A 22,895-nucleotide genomic window follows, 5' to 3' on the forward strand; every position below is an offset into this window, starting at 1 on the left:
ATATATATTGTTGATTCTTACTCTCGAGAATCTTCTACAACTTTGGAGAATAGGCGGGAATTTCGCAACACATTTTAACAGTATAAGCTATGCATGTTTCTAAATATAAAATTATTTAAATAAACGTTGATATTAAAATACATATATAATAACAAATTCGTTACAAAGTCAACTGGAATGGACGACAATATAAAATGGTGTAGTATTCAGTTTAATATAAAAAACAAAACTAATAATACAAGTGAGAGCTTTATATACTTGTAGTAAAGTACAAGATGATACAGTTTTTTATTGGTGTGTAATGATGGATGTGTTTCTCGTTATTAACTAGAAAAGTGGGGTAATATAGTGAAAGCATGGATGAAATTTCATTTTATGAGATGTCAATAGCTATGAGTTACTTTATCGCATAACCCAGACTGGCTTTTAGAGGACACGTGTACTGTTGTTTGACGTTTAAGAGATGATAGATTAGATGACGATCAGTTAGTTCGTTTTAAAGCCAACAGAGGGCAATATGATAGCTCCGTTCGTGTCTTCTAGACTAGACTAGAGTAAGCGACATATAATTGATTAATTACGTAACATTACTAGAATTTTTGTGTTTTATTTTATGATTATTTTTATTAATCACGTGACCCTTCTTATTGTGTTTTATTTATTTGATTTCATAACCTTAAAATTATGATGACAGTTATATAAAGTTTCTGTAATATCAAGTGTTCATAATATAATTTTTATTCACTAAATTTATTTACCGACGTTGATTGTTTGAAGTTCAGCACAATGCAACACAATGAGCTATCTGTGCTCTGCTCACCAGGGGTATCGAAACCCAGTCTCTAGTGTTGTAAGTCCGCAGACATACCGATGTGCCACTAAGAGGCCCGACGTTGATAAACGTGAATCACGTTGTGATTACACAGCGAACTCGTATCTAATGTTGGATTTTATTTTAACCTTAACTGCATATGTTAAAGATATCTAGCCTTCACTATACAGTTGAATAACTGTGCAATAACTCTATGGTGGATTTGAATATGTTACAAGTTATCCTTTCACAAAGAAAAAGTCTGATATTATAACCAAAAAGAATCTTACTTTTATCATGTTGACTGTCAAGTGGGTCGGGCGTGACATGATGGTTAGAGTTTCCGGAGTTTGTATCAGAAAATTCATGGCTCGCGTCCGGTTGGTGCAAAAATCGTGCTCCGCATTTTGGCGTTATGGGTGCGTATAAGAGCAATGGTCAGATAAGAGTAGTCCAAAAGTTGGGTGGGTGCCCTCTAGTCTATTAGCTGAAAATGATGTAAGCTAACATTTGAAAAAATAAAGACATATTGTTCTTCATGTATTATGCTCATGTTTATTCAAACAATTGTTTAATATATATTCAGTCTGTCACTATCTATGGAGTCCTTAAAATAAATATTTTCATTCTTAAGCTGTATTGACTGTAATTTTTATTAATGTTCATAAATTATTCAGTTTTATATAACTTGTGCAAATATTCGACTCCCTAAAAACAATAACACAAATGTCTGACAAAACGAAAATTAATAATGATAATAATGGGTCTTTTCGAAAAAGATTTTCTAATCTATAAATAATCTTAACTGTTTAAAATTAAGTATTCTACATTTATATGCGTCGTTAAAATGCTGTATAAGATCGGATAAACATAAGTTTTCATAGATCATGTTTTTCACTTACAAATAAACAGGCAAAAAATTCGTATCTTTTAGTTAAACACCATAACACATAGAGACATCTAATATGTCACGTGCCCGTCTGCAGTGTATCAGAGTTGATAACTTGACCGAAATTGTATGAATTGGAATTTTCAATTTGAATGGCATCTTATAAGAAACTACTAGGATTCGGGTATAGCTGTCCTTACCTAATTTTGAACTACTGACTAGATGGAAGGCATTATTGTTGTTATTTTAGCGCAAAGCTACACAGTGCGATGCGCTCTGTTCATCTCGGGGAAAACGAACCCCGAATTTTAGCGTTCTAAATCCGTAAACAGAGAGATGGCCGCCAGCCAGGAGTATCCACTGGCGCAAATGACAGCCAAACCCGTTATTCGGTCCAACAAACCCATATGCGCCCATATTTAAAAGTTAAGAGCCTGTTTAGCAGGATCATGTCTCGAACCTCGGACCCTTCGTTTATTAGACGTGACACATTCCACAAATATCGATACATTACCAACTCTGGTTGTACTCTATTGTCTTGAGAGTACACTCTGACTTTATACGTAAAAATAATTCAAGCTTGAAAAGTTTGACTATTAAGTTTTATAGTTTGAATATTTTGCAAATGTATAGTTTTTTCTGAATACGTATTGTTTAAGATCTATAATAAGCGTATGATTTATAGTTTGATTACATATTATAGCTACATTCTAAAGATGTTAAAAAGAAATGTTTGCATCTAACTATATAAAAAAACGTTAAAGTTTAGATAAGTGTTTTCTTATATCTCAGAAAATATTATTTGATTTTGTATAAAACAAAACATACATGTTTTGTCATATTGTTACATAGCAATATCAGCACCCAATGTCTCAGCGGTTAGCTTGGGCGTATCGCTAATAATTGGGGTTCGATACCCGTGATGGGCAGAAACTAGATTGCCCATTGTGTAACTTTGCGCTTAACAAAAATAAATCAAATGAATAGCGCTATCAACCTTCAAGTCTATGTGCCTAAGTAAAGGTTACCACCTAATTACACAATTGTTCAAAGGGTTACTTGTGACTACTGAATATCTTGCTCAATGGGTCAAACTAGACATAAGGACATTTAATACAACGTTCTCTCCAATTTTGTAAGCTGTCTGTGCAAGACAGTAAAATTTGTTTGTTCGTTTATAGTTATGGAAAATTATATTGTATATCTACATCACAATATCGAATGACAAAACTAACAAATTATTTTGTAAGCTTTAAACCTGGGTCGTTAATTAAAATACTTAAATGGTTCTTTTGTGAAACATCATAATTTCCTAAAAGTCATATCTGTTTATGATAAATCTTTTTATTTTGTCTACCAAATGCAGTGTTTATGTTCAGATTTATATGTATGAGAACGAATTTTCCGTTTAGTTTTCAACCTGTTAACTCCACTTATAAACATTACATCCCGATAGTTTATATGAATTTAAAACCACGAATTTATGACCACTAGACAGTCTTGAAAATCAACACTTAGTATAAACAATTGCGAACAAATTGTGATTGTTATCGAACTTTGACCTTAAAGCACAGAAAAACGAATTTATTGACTATTTCATTTTACAAGTTATTTGTCTTTATATTTTAAGGTATTTACTAAAACTTTATTAAATTTAAATTTCTTCTTAACCGAGCTTGAGTTTCAAAAATTAAAAGACAATGAACATATTTTAAGATCTTATTGAAATCAACATTACCCAAGTTTTAATGTTCACACTGTACGGTGTACACCGTACATTTTTTCTGTTTACTAAAGATACTTACACCTTGATATGTTAACAAAAAATCTATATTTATAAATGTATTCGTTATCAATTCAGTAAAAATAAATACAGTGTTTTGTGTTTGTTTGTTTTGAATTTCGTGCAAAGCTACACGAGAGCTATCCGTGCTACCCGTCCCTAATTTAACAGTGTAAGACTAGAGGGAAGGCTGATAGTCATCACCACCCACCGCCAAGTCTTGGGCTACTCTTTTACCAACGAATAATGAGATTGACCGTCATATTATAACACCCCACGGCTGAAAGGGCGAGCATGTTCGGTGTGACGGGGACTCGAACCCACGACCCGCAGATTGCGAGTCGAGCGCCCTAACCACAGTGTTTTGTGTCTAACCTGGCTTGTTTTTCAGACTAATTTGTTTATTTTATTCGTGTATTCTAATCATTGTGTCAATAGAAATATGATTAAGTCAAAAAAAAAAACTGACAAATTTGCTCATATCAAGCCTCAATTGTGGATTACACTCAAATACCATCAAGCCAAGTAAACTATAGCCTTTTTTTACATGCGTATTAAAAGTGTTCGAACGAATTAAAGAGGGGCGTTCACGTGTTATTGTAATGCTACAAGGATAAGTGCTTAGGTCTTATAGCTCTGTTTTCTTTTACCGATTGCTCGGATTACGAACTGTTTCTATGCAGTGTAATTTCCATTCTAGGAGGCTTTTGTGTAACACATCGGGGTCAGTAATATCCCCTTCATCTTTTGTGTAACACATCGGGGTCAGTAATATCCCCTTCATCTTTTCAAAGTCCAACAGCCATACGCGGACAACAACTTCCGTGAGCTTATTTGAGCATGCTAAAGTTACAAACATTTATTGAATATAACTACGAATAGTATAGCATGTATTACCTTGTTGAGGGAGACGACCGAGAATGTGGCATGTTGATTTGATGTCTGCCTGAATGCTTTATCTTGATGGAGAGACACCTTACAGGCATCCAGTTTCTATAAAGATGGTACTTTCTAGCGATACGTTGGTGTCAGCACATTAGCATGATCGTGTGCAGTAGTACGGATATTTAACTTCGCGCTGCAACCTGCAACCGTAATAAGTCCATTGCAAAATTTAAATGTTGTATTGCCGGCGGGACGAAGAGACACTTAAGCAGACACATGCTGCTTCGCCCAATATAATGACATACATTTGTCACATGTAGACCTGTCATAACTAGTCTTCCGTTCAGTTATGTGCTTTGGGAAAACCTTGTGAACATGAATTTCGTGCCGCTTTTGAAAACCTAAATCTATGTAAACTATCTTGTTTACAGTTCAATGGGGCGTTGAAAATTAGAGATGACTTCACTTAAGTGCTTAATTATGATAGAATCTCGGATATTCATCTCACAGGGTCTATTTGAATGGTGAAATTTTGAAGGTTGGCAGGATGTATTTTACATTAGTATGTGTTATAAACTTTTGAAGTGGATTACTTGATGATATGATGGGACTCGCAGATTTAATTTGTTCGAACATTTATTGATATTAATGTAAAATTAAAAGCCACCGATGATCTTTATGATTGATCTGAAAGTAATGAGTGACTTGAGTAAACAACCATGTGTCAGTTGTTGTTTTTAGGACCTTATTATAGTTCTGTTAATACATTAATGAATGAGATAATTAATAAAATAAAGAAGTCTGAAAAACACATGTCAGGTTAATTACAAAAACAGTCTTTATTTCTATTGAAATGAGTACCCGGCTGGGACGGCGGTAAGTCTGTGGATCTACAAGTTCTGTATCTACTGTATAGTTCTGTTAATACATTAATGAATGAGATAATTAATAAAATAAAGAAGTCTGAAAAACACATGTCAGATTAATTACAAAACAGTATTTATTTTCTATTGAAATGAGTACCCGGCTGGGACGGCGGTAAGTCTGTGGATCTACACTGCTAAGATCCAGGGTTCGATTCCCCTCGGTGGACACAGCAGATAGCCTCGTGTGGCTTTGCTGTAAGAAACACAATCCTATTGAAATGATAATTTATACATTTATTATTAACGACACATCAAGAAGATGTAAATAATTTCAATTTTAGCAACAATGTACGATATATAGTTTAACATTAACTTACCACTGACCCAGTGCTTATATTAACACAAACATAAGTCGGCACACACTTTTAGTGTCATGTTAGTACAGCTTACATTTTGTGAAACATCTTTATGCAACAGTGGTGACCAACAGGTTACCAAAGATGGTCATTTTTTTTTCGCAGACCATAAATCTCCCGAGACCCAGAAAATTGTATCGGATTTAGTGTAAAGAAGATTATAAAGTAAACATTTCTTTACTTTTTAAATAAAACGAATTGAAATGGGTAAAACTCTTCATTAAAAAAAAAGTACAATATTGTGACCACACATGTATCCTCCTGCAGGTACAAACATTAAAAATTATCAAATAATGACTCAAATAGAATATAATTGTAACCGACATGTACAGGGTTTCAAAATATATATAAATTGACAGCATCATTATAATGTAATTTAGTTTCAATTATTTTTATTAAAGCCTTTTTAATTTTCCGGTTATTCATATTTTCCATTGTGTATAAATCTAAAATTGTACATGATGTTTGTTATGTGTACAGTGCTCATAAATGTGCAAGAACCTGATGTGTTTCTTAGTTCTGTTGATTGTTTGTTGTTAAGCACAGAACTACATAATGGATTATTTGTGCTCTGCCCAACGCGGATATCGAAACCTAGTTTTTAGCGCTATAAGCCCTCAGACGTCACACTAAGCCATAAGGGAGAGGACCAATTCTACTGTTTAAATCACGTCCTGTTTCACCTATGTAAAAATTATCGCATTCTTTAATATCATACTTATATATAATTACATGATTGTAGAGTTCTATATAAACATTCTTTAAAAACTGCTTAATGTTTACCTGGTTTTTATACAAAGAGCACCTTATTCTCATTTCCTTATCTGTTTTCGTTTTAAAGTCGTCACCATATTTTACTGTGTTGTGAAATATTCCTTATTGATTATACTTTTGGATCTGTTGTTTTTTTTACATTGACATTTGTTTTTGTTTTTTTCTGGGTTTGGAAAATGACAGTTTTCTTCAACCTATATTTTGCATTTATATATATTGCTATTTATTGCTTTTACTGTATAATTGGAATGCTATATTGTAGATAAATGCAATAGACCCAACCTCCTGTTGTACCCAGTGGACTCATTCCTATTTTATGTAATTATACTTGGACAGGATTTATGATATACTTTAATGTTCAATCCTTTTTTATTTCTCTTTATTTATATATCTAAAAAATTAAGTATTTTTTCACATGCAAATTTTATATTTGGATAAGTACTGTTTATATTATTTTAAAATATCTGATATTTGTCAGTTAACAGTTCACAAAGTCTTGGATTTAACTTGCCATGCTTAACCCTCTATCTGTTTAAAAATTTCATTTTGAAACTAAACGGCCTTTTGTAAATCTCTTGGGAAAAGCTTCTGTAGTATTTCTAATGAAAGAATGAAATAAATTTTATCTGGGATTTTAGATATTAATTATAACGCTAGATTAACTACTTCGTGTTTTGGAGTAGTGGTGTTTATTGATACTACATCAAACTATTCATTTTGGTGTACGAGCTATTTAGGAAACATTTTTAACTGCGTATTTGTTTCTTTTATAATGTTTTATTAGACACACAAGAAATATAATAAGTAGTAATAACTAGAAAAGGTTGAAAGTATAGGGTGAATTTCAATAGGGTCTTTATTTTTGGAACTCTAAAACAGCTATATGAATCTTCACAGATAATTTCTCTTTTTTTATTTCAGAAAAATAAACTATTTAGTTGTTTTCATAATTTAAATTCTTATTACTTTTTTAAATTTAGAAATATAATTTAAATCGATACATTAGTTGTTTATACAATTTCTTTTCCGTTAGGCATTTTTTATTTCTTTCTTTATATGTTTTCAAAATGATAATTTTACTGTTATTCTTCATTTCTCTTAAAGCTTGCATTTCATATTGAGTAATAATTTGTTTATTGGCTCAGCATGGCCAGGTGGTTAGGGAGCTCGACTCGCAATCTTCGGGTCGTGAGTTCAAATCCCCGTCCCACCAAACATGCTCGCCCTACCAGCCGTCATGGCGTTATAATGTGACGGTCAATCCCACTATTCGTTAGTAAAAAGAGTAGCCCAAGAGTTGGCGATGGGTGATGATGACTAGCTGCCTTCCCTCTAGTCTTACACTACTAAATTAGGGACGGCTAGCGCAGATAGCCCTCGTGTAGCTTTGCACGAAATTCAAAACAAACAAACAAACAAACAAATAATTTGTTTAATTTGATTGGGTTTAAGCATATAACTTCTTATTCTAGAAGACATTTCCTTTTTCAAATTTTCTAGAAATTTTGGGAAGATGACATTGATAAGGATATTTTCATTGCCTTCTTCATCATGGTCATCAAATGTTTTCTTTGCTGTTTTGTTTGGATCTTCTTTAGACATTCACTCCCCCTTTTTTTAATTTTCAGGATACATGACTTGTTGTACTAGTCGTCTTTTAATGTCCAGTATTGGGATCTTATTACGTATCACAGCACATTCGAGTCCTTTATTCAAAAAGTCCACTTTAGTAGCTGTAAACCTGATAAACTGACTATGTCAAAATTATTTATTTCTCTGATTCCTTGATTGCATCGTCCAACTTGATGAAGTTCATTTTTTGTTCATACAGTTTATACTGATAACTTTGTAGACCATATTTAAGTATTCGGGTGTTATTTTTGAAGCAAGATTATTCCTTTATTCACATATTCTCTTCTTAAAAACTTTATGTCTCTACAATTTCGGTTTATGATTTCATTTAATATCCGTTTTTCTGTTTTCCTTAAAATTATTTTAATTTTTTCATTTTGAAAAAAAGCTTGATCTTTAAAAATTTTAGTAATATACCTTGTTTCCTGTATTATTTTTAGGAGTGTGTGTTTTATACCAAAGCCAAATCTGGCTATCTACTGTGTCTATCGAGGGGAATTGAACCGCTAATTCTAGCGTTATAAATCCGTAGACTTACCGCTATCCCACCGGGAGACTTATTTTTAGAAGCACAGACTCATTATTATTTTATTTTATTTCAAGTAGTATGTTTTTGAACTTCTTTAAACAGTATTTTTCCTTGATCTCCATATCTTGAAGTTATATATTTAGTTAATAACATTATGTTGATTGGAGAGCTATAATCAGATAATGTAAACTCTCCTGTGATATTGTATGGATAACTTGTTTTTTTGTTTTTTGTTTTGTTTTGTCGACTTTAATGCGATGATGCATCTTTAAGGTATTTTTCTTCTTTATCTTTGAATAAGAACGATGAGTATCCTGGGAAAGTCCTCAGCTTCAGTTTGGTTAACATCAACGGCACAGTAAAAAAATAAAAACAACAGACTTCCTCTGTTCAGCGCTGTGATCTCAAATATAATACTGGAGAATATTCCACCATACAAATGAATTAAATGTAAAACAAAATAGCTTTGAATGTGTAAAACCTTTTATTAAATAAAGTACAACATTACGTCCACACACATATGATCATTTTGAAGTTCAAACATTAAGATGAAAACATCAAACAGTAATTTAAATTGAATAAAACTTCACCTAACATGCACAGAGTTTCAAAATAAATATTGTGTCATTGATGTTAACTATACTAGTTGTGAGTGTTTTCCAGGTATATTCATTGTTTTTATTCAAAGATAAGAAAAATATCTTAAATACGCATCAGCGTTATGAATGTACATTAAGATTGTGGTGATCGAATATCAGTCGTTATCATGGTTAGTAAGCCTGTACGGTCACCGAAATTTTAATTATTAATTAGTAACCTTTTTCTCTGTTTGTCGTACTTTTTATTATAACTTATTTATAGTTTGATATTAAACAGATTTTATCCTTCATTTCGATTACTGATCTGCTGCCATCTTCAAGGAAGTCCTGAGCAGGTTTGTTTATTTGTTGTAAGGCACAAAGCAACACGATGGGCTATCTGTTCCATGCCCACCACGGGAATCGAAGCCTGGTGCTTAGCGTTATAAGCCTTCAGTTTCAGGGATGGGGGCGTCCTGAGAAGGAATACACAGTACTGAATACGACATATTAAAACGATTTTGAACATAACAATCAAAAAGTCACGTGGCAACCACAGCCTATATAAATTTATAGAATGGCATGTATCACAACTATATTTTGATACTGTTTGGCGTTATGTAGATGTTGTGACGCCACCAATAACTGATTATTTTTGAGAAGGGGTATGAAACATCCCTTTCTGCCTAAAATATTAACAAACTCAGGTCACAAAGGTGTGTCCGGATCGGGGATTTCCATTTTCCAAAATCGGGATAGCCCTTGTACTTAATAACATTAATAAAAAAGAGAGGAATATTGATCAACTTGGGCCACCAGGACATTCTAGAAAGAGATGTGAAACAAGTCGTATGCCAGCCGTGGTAAGCAAAGTGCGGCGCCTTTAACAGGTGAGAATCCACAAACACAAAGGTCAGTGGTGCAAAATCCGTTCACGAGCCCCTTGAAACAATATCTGACATAATCAAAATGGATCTCTGCATGGAAAAGCGACACAAGTCACGTGTACAAGCTGGTTCTATGTTAAACTGTCGCATACTTCAAGCCGCTGGAGAATGAAATAGGTATTCATACTATTCCATATAAAAACATACTGTTCAAGTCGCCTATGGATTTCTGTGCGATCGGACTTTGAAATAGGCTCTAGGTAATCGACTTCCTCGTATACTAGATGAAATTTTGAAAGCAAGCAGAGAAGATTGATGTACTTTGGACTTGACAGTCTTAAGAAGGAACCTTTTTCTGAGGAAACTACGCTGCAGGGTTATTGTCAAGATGCACCATTCGTCAGATAGAGCATCACCAGACGTCGTGACACGGATTGTAACGACGTGTTAAGGCTCCAAAGCTGTTAATATAACGTACTTAACCTCTATATTTATTGGTAGTGGTCAGTATTCTATCCTAGGTCTTCTTAATGAAATGTTACAATTATACATCTGTACAAGTTCAGAAAATAAAACAACGTACACGTTTGCTAAATGAGCGATTTCACATGAAACAATAGTTTCCGGTAACTGTTTCATCTCTCTCTCTTCTCTAGAGATTATGTATCTTAACTTTGTGTCCTTAATCCATCAAATCAAAGGATTTTATTGTTTCAAATTAGCTTAAATAAAGGACATCTGATTGTTGGCTATACAAAAATGTATTTTTTTTCTTAAATAACAGCATTTTAACAGCTACATGTTAATTATAACATCCCCTTGCACAACATATCTTTATCTTTAAAAATCTTTGCTTTTTGGTATGGGGAATTTAGGCTAAATGTCACCCATTTCGACCCACAGAACAGAAGAATACAGTAGACATTCCTAGTTATCATGAGTAAGTACTATAACTTAGTAACTCTCCGAGCTTCTTGTTAGAAAGACACGGTGAGGTCAGGTTTCCTAAATGTTTTGGACACCAACTGCCTCTTTATTCGCTCATGAAGTCTAGACTTGTTCCTCAACTCGATAATAGTTTTCTATACTTTATGGTTTGTATACACATCTTTCATTTAGTATTGTCAAAACGTTTCAAACACTATCGTATAGACTAAAAAAAAAAAGACTGCTTTAACCCCTATTTATAACAGAAAGTACATGTCTAAGCATTAAGTGTGCCGCTAACCAAATATATAACATTAATTGTATATACTTCACTAGTTACATCGGAAGTTTGGAGGATATCGATGCTGGAATATGTGTAAAAGGCGTGAATAATATTTTCACACTTTGTTTGTGAATGTTATATACTAAACGGATTTCTTATATATTCAGTGTATAATCTCTAGATGTATTTTGAGAACTTCGCTTTGAGTTGGTGTACCGAAAGAAACCTTTAACACATCTTATTTTTCTGGTTAATTCATGTGTAAAGACAACCACGAAAATGTGATCCCGAAATTGAAACAACTCAGGGAATATTAGATATTTCATTGCCTAAAAGGAGCCTTGTCTGCAATGCACCGTTTCCAGGCAACCACCTCAAGCCTCCCACTCTTGTCACCAGACGACAGTTGCATGTACTCGTACTTGCCGACTGCTAAAAATAGCTCGTGTTTCTCGTTAATCTTCGTTCTCAGCTGAAGGTCTCTTGAGGCTTTACGCGCTGCGATCAACATAGGGTGATTTATTCTAGATGGCGCTGTCCACTAGAAATGGCATAAGCATAACAGGAAATTTTACTTGTAGGAAGATACTGAGTGTCGTGATGCCGTTAAGACGTACTGCACTATCCGGAACACAGCTACTGATGTTGTGAAGACTTGTTTGTCTGCCGATACATCTCGTCAAGAAGTACTGCACATCTAGAACACAGCTGCTGATGTTGCGAAGGCTTGTTTGTCTGTCGATACATCTCGTCAAGACCTACTGCACTGTCCGGAACACAGCTGCTGATGTTGCGAAGGCTTGTTTGTCTGTCGATACATCTCGTCAAGACCTACTGCACTGTCCGGAACACAGCTGTTGATGTTGTGAATACTTGTTTGTCTGTCGATACATCTCGTCAATACGTACTGCACTATCTGGAGCACAACTGCTGATGTTGTGAAGACTTGCTTGTCTGTCGATAGATCACTTCCAAGACCTACTGCTCTGTCTAGAACACAGCTGCTAATGTTGTAAACACTTGTTTGTCTGTTGAGACAATTTGTGAAGACAGTCTGTTGAGACAATTTGTGAAGACATAAAAGGTAAAAAGTGTTTGGTGAGTGTATCAAAAGGATGATATTTTATAGATAACATAGATTAATTAACTCATTTATGGAATCAAAACTATTAAATGATATACCATTTCAAGTTCTAATATTACTGATAGATACTATTTATGTAAGTCAGTCAGTCATAACTTGCAGTAAGTCTTGTTGTGTTGTAAAATCTATCTAATGACGTCATCTGTGATGATGTAAAGACTAGGGAATAACTGACGTTACGTCAAGAAGATCAACAGTGAGTCATTGTTTTTACCGCCGTATTTTAACTTGTTTTTTTAAACAGAATCATGGAGGTTATGAATGTATGTTAGGTTGTCTCTCGTAGGCTATTTTTAAATACTTGTACACCTAATTGATCATTCAACGGGATATTGCCTGACAACGTTTTTCGTATTAATGTTTATGCAACTTCTCACGATGGGAACAGCACATTGTTTACCATTACGAGTTTAGACAGCTGCTGTTATATTGGAACAACGTCTTGCGCGTGTAATTTGTCATGGCCATGTAGATTCGCGTCTGTGAAGTTAGTTGTTTTTGCGTAAATTGTTACATCATTTTTCTTTTGCATACGCATAACGCTAGGTACTTTACAAGTCATACCTAAGCTAGGTCATATATTTTTGTTACACGATTTTGCCATACCTGTGATAATTATTCCAAACAACTATCCGTGTTATGTAGTTGTGTTATATTATAGCACCAGATACTGTTCATAGTTGTTACATCATTATGTCATACATACATGTTACGTGTGTCAGTGCATTTTTAGATTTGGATTAAATCAGTGTTTAAAATAACATTTCCGTTAGATCCACAGATCATTTCTTGTTATACTTTTTTATTATCAGGTAAATGTATGCTATATCTTATAGCAATAGGCCAGTTTCATGCTATACGTTATACAATTGAATCAGGCGTGTGGTGTATCCTACACCACCAGGTTAATCCTTTATTATGTCTTATATAATGAGATCAGTTTGATATTACATAGCATATAATTAAGTAGATGTGCAACTTGACTAATTTTTGAGAGGCAAATTGTATATCCAACTCTGCCCTTGGTGAAAGCCATACAGATCTGGTGAAAGTATACAAAAGTGAGCTCTCAGTCCATAATGGGCTTTCCTTTTGAAGCTCTTGTAATGTACTTTAAATGTCTTACCTTAAATGTTTTGCAGTTTATTTTAAGGAGACTGCATTCCTCCGCTTTTTTTCCCTTGAAAACGCAGAAACACTCACAAATTGGCTAAAAATGAGTAAAATCTCTGCGAGGATTTTCAGTATCGTTCATTCTCTAAGAAAATAGTTGTAAGACAGCGGAAGTGGGTCGGAAGTGAGAGCTGTAGTAGCTGAGTCGAAAAACTTGGCAAAAATGGCAAAACACTTGCGTCACTTCTTATTCAAAGCAGCCCATTTCACAGTAGAGATGTGGTCAATATTTCTACTGTCTGAATTTGGCAAATTTAATGCATTAAATGTAATAACAATCTTGAATTTTGCTTCTACGGAAAAACTATATTCTACATCAAGAAGTAAGACATATCCTAAAAATATTTTAATTATGAAATACTTCTCTAATTCAGGCTTAAGCGCTTATTCTAACCCTGGAGATAAATGGTGTGAATCAGAAAAGAGCAGCAGCAATATCGTTATTCTCCGCGTTATATGATACAAACATAAAGTTAACCATTAAAGCATTACCGCATCAATTTGAAATGTCTATCTCCAGTATATTACCACATCAGTTTCAGATCTATGTCCCATCTCTCTTTTCACAATCAAATAAGTCCTCTGGCTTTGTTCAACATCAGGTTAGGAACACCTGTTTTTTCTTTTTGCTCTTTCCAACAACATCATAAACATCTGTAGGCCACATTAACTCTGTATTACCACAGGTAAAACATGATGTGAAATATTACAGTAATAAAAAATATAGGTTATATTAATGTTAGATAACAACAGCTTATATTAGTTTTACCTTATGTAGTTTGTAGGAGTGTTAACTTATACGGCTATAGCCTCTATTAATTTTGTCTTATGTATTTTGTATTAGTTTTATCTTATGTAGCTTACATTACTGTTATCTTGTGTAGCATATATTAATTTTGTATTATGCATCTTATATCAGTTTTATCTTATGTAGCTTATATTAGTTTAGCTTATATAGCTTATATTAATGTTATCTTACACAGCTTATGTTAGTGTTATCATACGCAGCTTATATTATTATCTTATGTAGCTAATGATAGTGTTATCATACATAGCTTATATTAGCGTTATGTTATATAGGTTAAATAAGTTTATCTTATGTAACTTACATTTTTGAGACCTGCTAACGATAGTTTATGCACTGTTTCAACCAACTAAATGAAAACTTTGAAACTTTACAAAGTAGTTTCAATAAGGTAGTGGTTTTTGACCCTTGGGTCGCCAAGCTATTTTGAGAGGGTCGCCAAGGGCCTCCAGTGACTGTCCGAACTTTCATTTGTAATCCAACAGTGACTGCACCAGGGGGGGGGAGCATATTTGAAGGCATGGGTCGCCGAACTAGCCCTACGACCAGAATTGGGCCGCAGCCTAAAAAATGTTAAGAACCACTGTAATAAGGGAAAGTTCTGTATCAGTTAGTCATACAACGCTAACAAGTTGTTTCATAATTTACTGATACTAAACATTCTGTATTTATCTGTGCACTCAATACAAACTCAGTACTACAGTTAGGACCAATGTATGTTTTTGTGTATGTTTCGCCTTGAAGAACATAGCTAAGTCCTGTCACTTTGAGGTCCCTAATATATATACAAGTCTTACCAATCAATTCCCTGTTAAATACTGAAACAATGTCATATATACAAGTCTTAATAATCACTTTCCTGTTAAATACTGAAACAATGTCATATGTACAAGTCTTACCAGTCGCTTCCCTGTTAAATACTGAAACAATATTATATGTACAAGTCTTACCAATCGCTTCCCTGTTAAATACTGAAGCAAAGTCACATGTACAAGTATTACCAATCACTTTACTTGTTAAATACTGAAGCAAAGTCACATGTACAACTATTACCAATCACTTTACCTGTTAAATACTGACACATTTAAATCATCTCTTAAATTCGAAGGTACATTCACCCATGCCAATGTCGTCACGTATTTTACCAGAGCGTCAGATAGAGCTTGTTGTATGGGTGCTCATAAACGGAGTAACAGGGAACAGCTGTCACGTAGAGATTTAGTTTTAGTACCTCATTAAAAGAGACCATGTTTATGGACTTGGGTGAACTGGAAAGTACCAAATACTATAAATTTCAAACGTCCGTTAGCAACAGAAATCTCCTCAGTTAGCACTCTCTGAAACCGAGAAGACGAGACCAGTGTTTTACTAAGACTTTAGTTAGTTGAAGTGAGCATCTACACAGCTGTTTTAAACTACAGTGTTTTACAAGAATAGCGCTTTCCTTCCTTAAGAGGACGGGGAGTGGCCCAGTGGTTAGCGTGCCAAACTGTGAATCCGCTTTCCGCCCACTGGGGCCATGGGTGTGTTGTAAGAGTAACGGTCATATTACACTTTTCGGTCAGACAGGAGTAGCTCAAGAGGTGGCGGTGGACGCTGTGATCTAGCTGCATTCCATCTAGTCTATCAGTTCAAAATTACGAACGGCTATACACAAACAAATAAAACCCTCCTGGGAAGAAAAGCCCTTCAGTTATTTTCTTCGGAAATTGTTATTCCACACACGAACTTCCACCTAATGCGGTAGACTATGGTTAATTCATGATGATGATGTTAAAAATCCCAAGGCCGTCTCATGCAGCAGTCTTTAAAATCCACCCTTAGAATTAGATATTAAAGTAAAATCATTTGAAATCAATATTTGTTATATCTGTATTTTTTAATGAGTTCATAGTCCGTTTGTTCATTTATTCCAATATAAAATACACCTGTATTTATGATACTCATATTGAAATCAATATTTATTATATCTGTATTTTTTAATGAGTTCATAGTCCGTTTGTTCATTTATTTCAATATAAAATACACCTGTATTTATGATGCTCATATTGAAATCGATATTTATTATATCTGTATTTTTAATGAGTTCATAGTTCGTTTGTTCATTTATTTCAATATAAAATACACCTGTATTTATCATATTCATATTGAAATCGATATTTATTATATCTGTATTTTTTAATGAGTTCATAGTCCGTTTGTTCATTTATTTCAATATAAAATACACCTGTATTTATGATACTCATATTGAAATCGATATTTATTATATCTGTATTTTTTAATGAGTTCATAGTTCGTTTGTTCATTTATTTCAATATAAAATAAACTTGTATTTATCATACTCATATTTCTTTAGTTGGTCACTGAAGGTTAAGAAAAATTGCAGCGTATCCTTTTTCACCACTTTATTTGACCTTGAGAAAACCTTTATATGCTTATCGTAAAGATTAACTTATGCTCATGGAAATACCAATTTCGTTGATTTCCGTATCTACGATTAACGAAACCAATTTGAATGTGCCCGAGTTAAACGGAAATTAAGAGATTGTTTTTTTGCGTGTTTGTGATCAAGGCCATGCGAAATTGTATGTAGTACACGCATTTATCAGCTCCTATTCATACTCACGTATATGAGCAATGTACTTTGAACCAAGGAATAGACGTACAGAAGTAACATACCAATATAAAATGATATCTTCCCTAACCACATTTCTTGAAGTTATGAAATATCATATATCCACTTCTATTTTTGTTTTCTGAATTCTTTTATTGCAAGATATTTTAATTCCTTTTTTTTTTTTTACTTTTACAAATCATGCACGTACGCGGGGTTAGGGTGGGGTCGAGAGAAGTCGACTTAACCCCTATTTCTGTGGTGTAAAACAGTTATGCTTATATAGTTATAGTACAGCTGCTTATGGTATTTAACGTTTTGGATGTTTGTGGATTTTATGTGAACAGCCATGCAATTGTTTAAGCTATATTTCATGCAAAATTGCTTCCAGATTTAATCTCACAGCACCTATTCTTTTACTGATTTTTTTGGGAGACATGTCCCCAGACCTCCGTAACATTAGCATGCTGATTGTGCTTTGTTTTGTGTTGTCTTTTAATCTCACAAATAAGAACCCCTTTAAAAAATTCTGCGTACAGGCCTGTACAAGAGCTGAAGAAGTAATATTTTTCGACTGATTTAATGAAGAGTTTGTTACACCCATTATCCTCATATAAAAAAGTATACATTATCAGGAGCAGATTGATGGGGGGGAGGGGCATTTATTATTTTAACGAAATATACATAGAAAGCTCTTCTATTCCATGTCAGTATGATTTTAGAAAGAATAAAAAATGCACGTGAAAATTTATCCATTTCAATATTTGTGGTGTATTTTGGTTAATGAATAACTAAATTTTTTGCGAATATTAAACATACTAAAACGGTTTGTAAACTAGTGTTTCTATATGCAAAATGTTTGAGTGAGGGTATCTGCGTTGAGCAAATTATTTCTAATCGTCATCCCCCCCCCCCAAAAAAGAAACTCCTGGATACGTCCTTGATTGTCCTGCATGAGAGGTGCACCAGTGTTGCAGACCTTTTCAGGAAGAATAAAACATTATGCTGAATTATTCTAAGCTGTTATTTTCCCACGTGCACATAAACTTTTGTAGTACAGATCATTTATTTGACTCCCCCCCCTCCTCAGAACAATGGAACAACGGAAGGCTTTATCCTTCTCTATGTCATGTTTATCCTCCTAGAACTACTGAAGGCTTTATCCTTCTCTATGTCATGTTTATCCTCCTAGAACTGCTGAAGGCTTTATCCTTCTCTATGTCATGTTTATCCTCCTAGAACTACTGAAGGCTTTGTCCTTCTCTATGTCATGTTTATCCTCCTAGAACTACTGAAGGCTTTGTCCTTCTCTATGTCATGTTTATCCTCCTAGAACTACTGAAGGCTTTTAAAGCACATTTTTTTCTGAATAATTTATGCACCAAGTTGCTTCTGGGTCCGTGACGGTTTTGGGTACAGGGCCTTAATAGCATATACGAGTCAAAGAAAACACTATCATTAGTGCATTTGATTCCACTAGTTACTACTGAGGTCCCATACATGTATCTTACATAGAGCACGAGTGGTTTCATCTAATTTATTTAGGTCCGTGACGGTTTTGGGTACAGGGCCTCAATAGCATATACGAGTCAAAGAAAACACCATCAATAGTGCATTTCATTCCACTGGTTACTACTGAGGTCCCATACATGTATCTTACATAGAGCACGAGTGATTTCATCTAATTTATTTAGTCAATTATTGAAAATGAGTTTTGAAACAAACAAAAAACATACAATTACTCAATGCGATACAAATACACGCACCAGACCCCATCGTTAGTGAACGGTTTAAAACAAAGTGTATTTTTAGTGTACGTTCTTAGACCCCTAGAAATGTTACACAAGTCTTTAGTATTATCTTAATCTTGTATTCATTACCTAAGATATATATATACACGTCCTCCATTGTGTCAGCGGTAAGCTTACGTACTTATAACCTACAATTTGAGGTTCGATTCCACGCGGTTGACAGAGTGCAGATAACCCATTGTGTAGCTTTGCATTAAAGAACAAACATTTGTGTACCGAATTTGCGCGTTCCAGTGTCTAGCAACTTTACGTAGTGTAAACCACTGGGTACAATCCTTATTAGAATAATTATATTAGCCAATAAAAGCAGCGCTAGCGAACTGTAAAGCAAATTATAACGACATACCGAATTTTAACAAATTAAAGTCGAGATTCTCATCAGAATTAAGCTTGGTGACAAAAGTCGGTTTAAAGTTCATAATATATTAGCAAAAACAATTCGTTAGATATTGACGTTCTTTATGACTATAGTGTCATGGCATGTGTGTGTGTATGAGTCATTTTGTGCTCCGCTACATAGGACTGCTTATCTGGAGACTCGAGCGAAAACTTAATGCTGATTCATTCAATGACTTAGCCCTCCCTTGTCTTCCGTTTTTCTAAGTAATGCACAGCTAACGGTCATAGTGAGTGACATATATCTTACAACTAGATATTGTTTTGTGTATATGTGTGTGTGCAACCCTCTGGTGGTTGAATAAAAAAATATATTTTTTTTTGTATTTTGCCACTGAATTATTTTAACGTTAGGTATTTTTTTTTTATGTCAAAGCTACTAAAGCTATCTATCGCCGTTCCTGATTAATGACATTTATTACGGGATTTTAAATGTAAAAAATCTTATATTTTGAAAACCACCGAGTGAATGCAGATAAACTTGAATATAATAGGAGTTCTCTTGCAAGTAATCTAATGGTAGCGTTACACACAGAGCTATTAAGATACAGTATATTTAGGGAAAACTTGTGGATAGCCTATTAGCTGGATGTAGCGATATTTTTTTGCGTAATTTTTCTAAAAATGTTATTAAAGCTGAAAATAAATTAGTTTAACCAAACAAACAACAGAACTGAAACTAGAGCATGCTTTAGAAATATTTATTCAATAAATGTAGTTTATGGCTCAATGTCACTGATAACGCATAGCTAGTTATATCACATCAGTACCCTAAATTAATCCAAAGTGGTCATAGTTGAGTTTTGAATAAATAATCACTTATATCATAAGAAACAACGACAAAAAAGGCTCATATGAACAACTGTGGACCTTCCTGGCATCGTTTCTACATCCGAGAGTTCATTTGCCCCATTCCTCGATCGATGCATTCAAATCTCTCTGGAGTCACATGGTAGAAGTGTTGGCGTCGATGCTGCCCCAGGGGTATATTTAGATCAGGATCTTTTGGTTTCTAGCTTATGATCTTTATGATTTTTCGATTAATGACAAATCAGACAGTTTATTGTTTATGCCAATTGTTTTATAGGACGTCCACAACATTTCCACTACGAGCCTTGATATCCCAAAATAAGTTATCACTTGTTTCTGTGCTTATCTGGCTTTCTACATTTGGATACCGCATGTTCATTAAAGTACTTAGTCTGCCATCAGTGATTAACATTGTTCAATTACATTGAAACAACAACCGAAAGTGTAGCAACCACGAAAACAGAAAATCAGCAAACTATGAAATCTAAGTCAAACTGGGAGTACAGTCTCTCTAGGACGGTAGCATGAGCAAAATGCGCCGAAACAGTACAGCTTTTTCACGGTTAGACACGCGAACATCCACATAAATAATTACATGTAATGCTTTTAATTTTCCAGACGATAGTAGATTTTATTTTTTAAATTATTTTGATGTAGTGTAAATAACACATTAAACATATTCTTTATAATATGTTTACTTACTTTAATATATTTAGTAATTTAACAGTATTTAATGCAATTAGAAAACATCAAGCTAATGGGAGTATTTTTGAAAGGAGTATATAACTTGAAGGCTTGATAAGTAAAATTTAAACTTTAGAATGCTCATAGTTTGTAGCGCTTTTGTCTGAATGCACTGTATCATGAAGTCGTCTGGAAGTACTGAGTACGGTGAATCTGAGGGCTTATAACGTTAGAGTTCGGGGTTCGTTACCTGCAGCAGCCAAAGCACAGATAACCCATAATGCAATTTTATGCTTCATAATAACCAAAGTTGAATATATATGTGTTCACGAAAAAAGGGAGGGGAAAGAGAATGTGTATGTGAACAATTGTAGTATTTGATTTTTCACAAAATAGTTGAAATGTTAGTATGAAGCATGCCATTGATATATTGAGTTTGGTTAACTCAAGCAACATACACTTTAATACAGTGAAACTGTTACAACAAAGAAATTACTTCTACTCCAAGAAAGTCGGATACAACATCCAATAATGCTAAAACACGACACACTTTCCAACCCTATGTTGTCTTATGTGTCAATCGTTTTGGAGATTAGATAAGTACTTTGTAAAAATTTAAAAAAAAATCATTTAATATGTCACATATGTCAAATCGGAAATGGAGGACACTGGCACAGACTGGTTTGGTATGCACATATACCAAAGCGGAAATGAAGGGACACGGCTATAAGCATTAATGTTCGCAAACTGGCATGATGAATGCATTATTCGCATATGGAATTAAATGTATATTTCGTGGACTCCATAGTATGTATTAGAATATGGTTTAAAATTTTTAATTATACGAACGAATAACAATTAAATTTGCTTTTCATTAATTATAGAAAGCCGATTTATGTTTGTTTTGTTGTTGTTGCATAATTAGAAATAATAGGAGAAAATAAAACACGCTTATTAGATCATATTCTTAACAATTTCATATTATTTACATGCCTGTTTCTCTAATAATATGTACCCAATGTCGAGATTTCTTCAAAGTGGCATATTTTATGTCTTGACGTAATTCATCAACGATTTAATTAATCTGTTTCTAAGACGATTACGTCAGACAAATTACTCATTCAAAGAGATATATTTAAATTGTTTCATCTAGAATCTATCAATTCAGGTAGACTACTGAGCTTCAGGTAAAGTTGGTGGATGTATTCAAATATTGTTATTGCTTTCAGTATTACTCCAAGAGTGGCTATAAAGATTATTCGCATAAATTAACAACTAAATATCAATTAATTGAAACTTTTCGAATTTTAAAAAATTGCAAAGCAATGATAAGGGGACACATTGGTATTAAAGATAATTAACTCACTGCCCCCAGTGGCACAGCGGTATGTCTGCGGACTTACAAAGCTAGAAACCTGGGTTTGATACCCTTGGCGAGCAGAGCACAGATAGCCCATTGTGTAGCTTTGTGCTTAACTTCAAACAAACAAATTAACTCACTGAAAAGACATGCCTTTCCTAGTGACACAGCGGTAAGCCTGTAGACTTACATCGCTAAAAACCGACCAACAAACAAACAAACCAAAAAGACAATTACAAAACAGAGTGGGCAGAGTGAAGATAGCCATTGTGCAGCCTTGGGCTTAAACTAAACAAAGAAGGAAACTTTTCCTGTCTACACTTGATTTGTTCATCAACCCATTAGGTAGCATTATGAATATATAAAATTTAAGCAAAACTTATGCATATAGAAGCTTTCCATTCCAAATAAAATCACGCGAAAACATTTTTATTGATAAATCACTTTTAGATGATTTAGTTGACAAATGTTTACCTAAACACCAGAGTTTACTCAAAACAGTAATTTGTCGCATTACTCTAACTAAATAATTTTACCCAAAACGTGGCACAGAGAAACGGTACATCCTTTAAAAAAAAAAAAGAGAGAGAGAAAAAATATTTTCTTGAAATATAACTAAACATGCTTGAGATTCCTATTAAGCAAAATTATTATATATTGAAAATATATATTATTTTTGAATATCGCGCAATATCAACTAGAGGCTGCTGTCACCATTTTCGCTTTGATTTGTGTTGCACCATTTTCAGATAACAATTTGTGTTTGGTCAAATCTCACGTCGTCTAGGGATCACTGATTACGATAACAGTATTCTAACGCAATTATCTGTAACACCTG

General features: G+C 33.9%; 1 protein-coding gene across 3 annotated transcripts in view; it reads left to right on the forward strand.

The window, feature by feature from the left end:
* The window catches only part of LOC106469439 (histone deacetylase 4-like), a 187,755-nt gene that overhangs the window by 31,579 nt on the left and 133,281 nt on the right, over positions 1-22,895 (forward strand). Inside the window, exon 1 of one of the 3 annotated variants that reach the window (XM_022398670.1) lies at positions 11,814-12,358. The exons of 1 other annotated variant lie outside the window; for it this stretch is intronic. The gene's annotated coding sequence lies outside the window, so the exon portion shown is untranslated. Of the gene's footprint in view, positions 1-11,813; positions 12,359-22,895 lie in introns of those variants that run through there. One more of the 3 variants, XM_022398677.1, reaches the window with a different exon arrangement.

This window comes from Limulus polyphemus, unplaced genomic scaffold, assembly GCF_000517525.1.
Source record: "Limulus polyphemus unplaced genomic scaffold, Limulus_polyphemus-2.1.2 Scaffold96, whole genome shotgun sequence".
In the NCBI taxonomy this organism is placed as follows: Eukaryota; Metazoa; Arthropoda; class Merostomata; order Xiphosura; family Limulidae; genus Limulus; species Limulus polyphemus.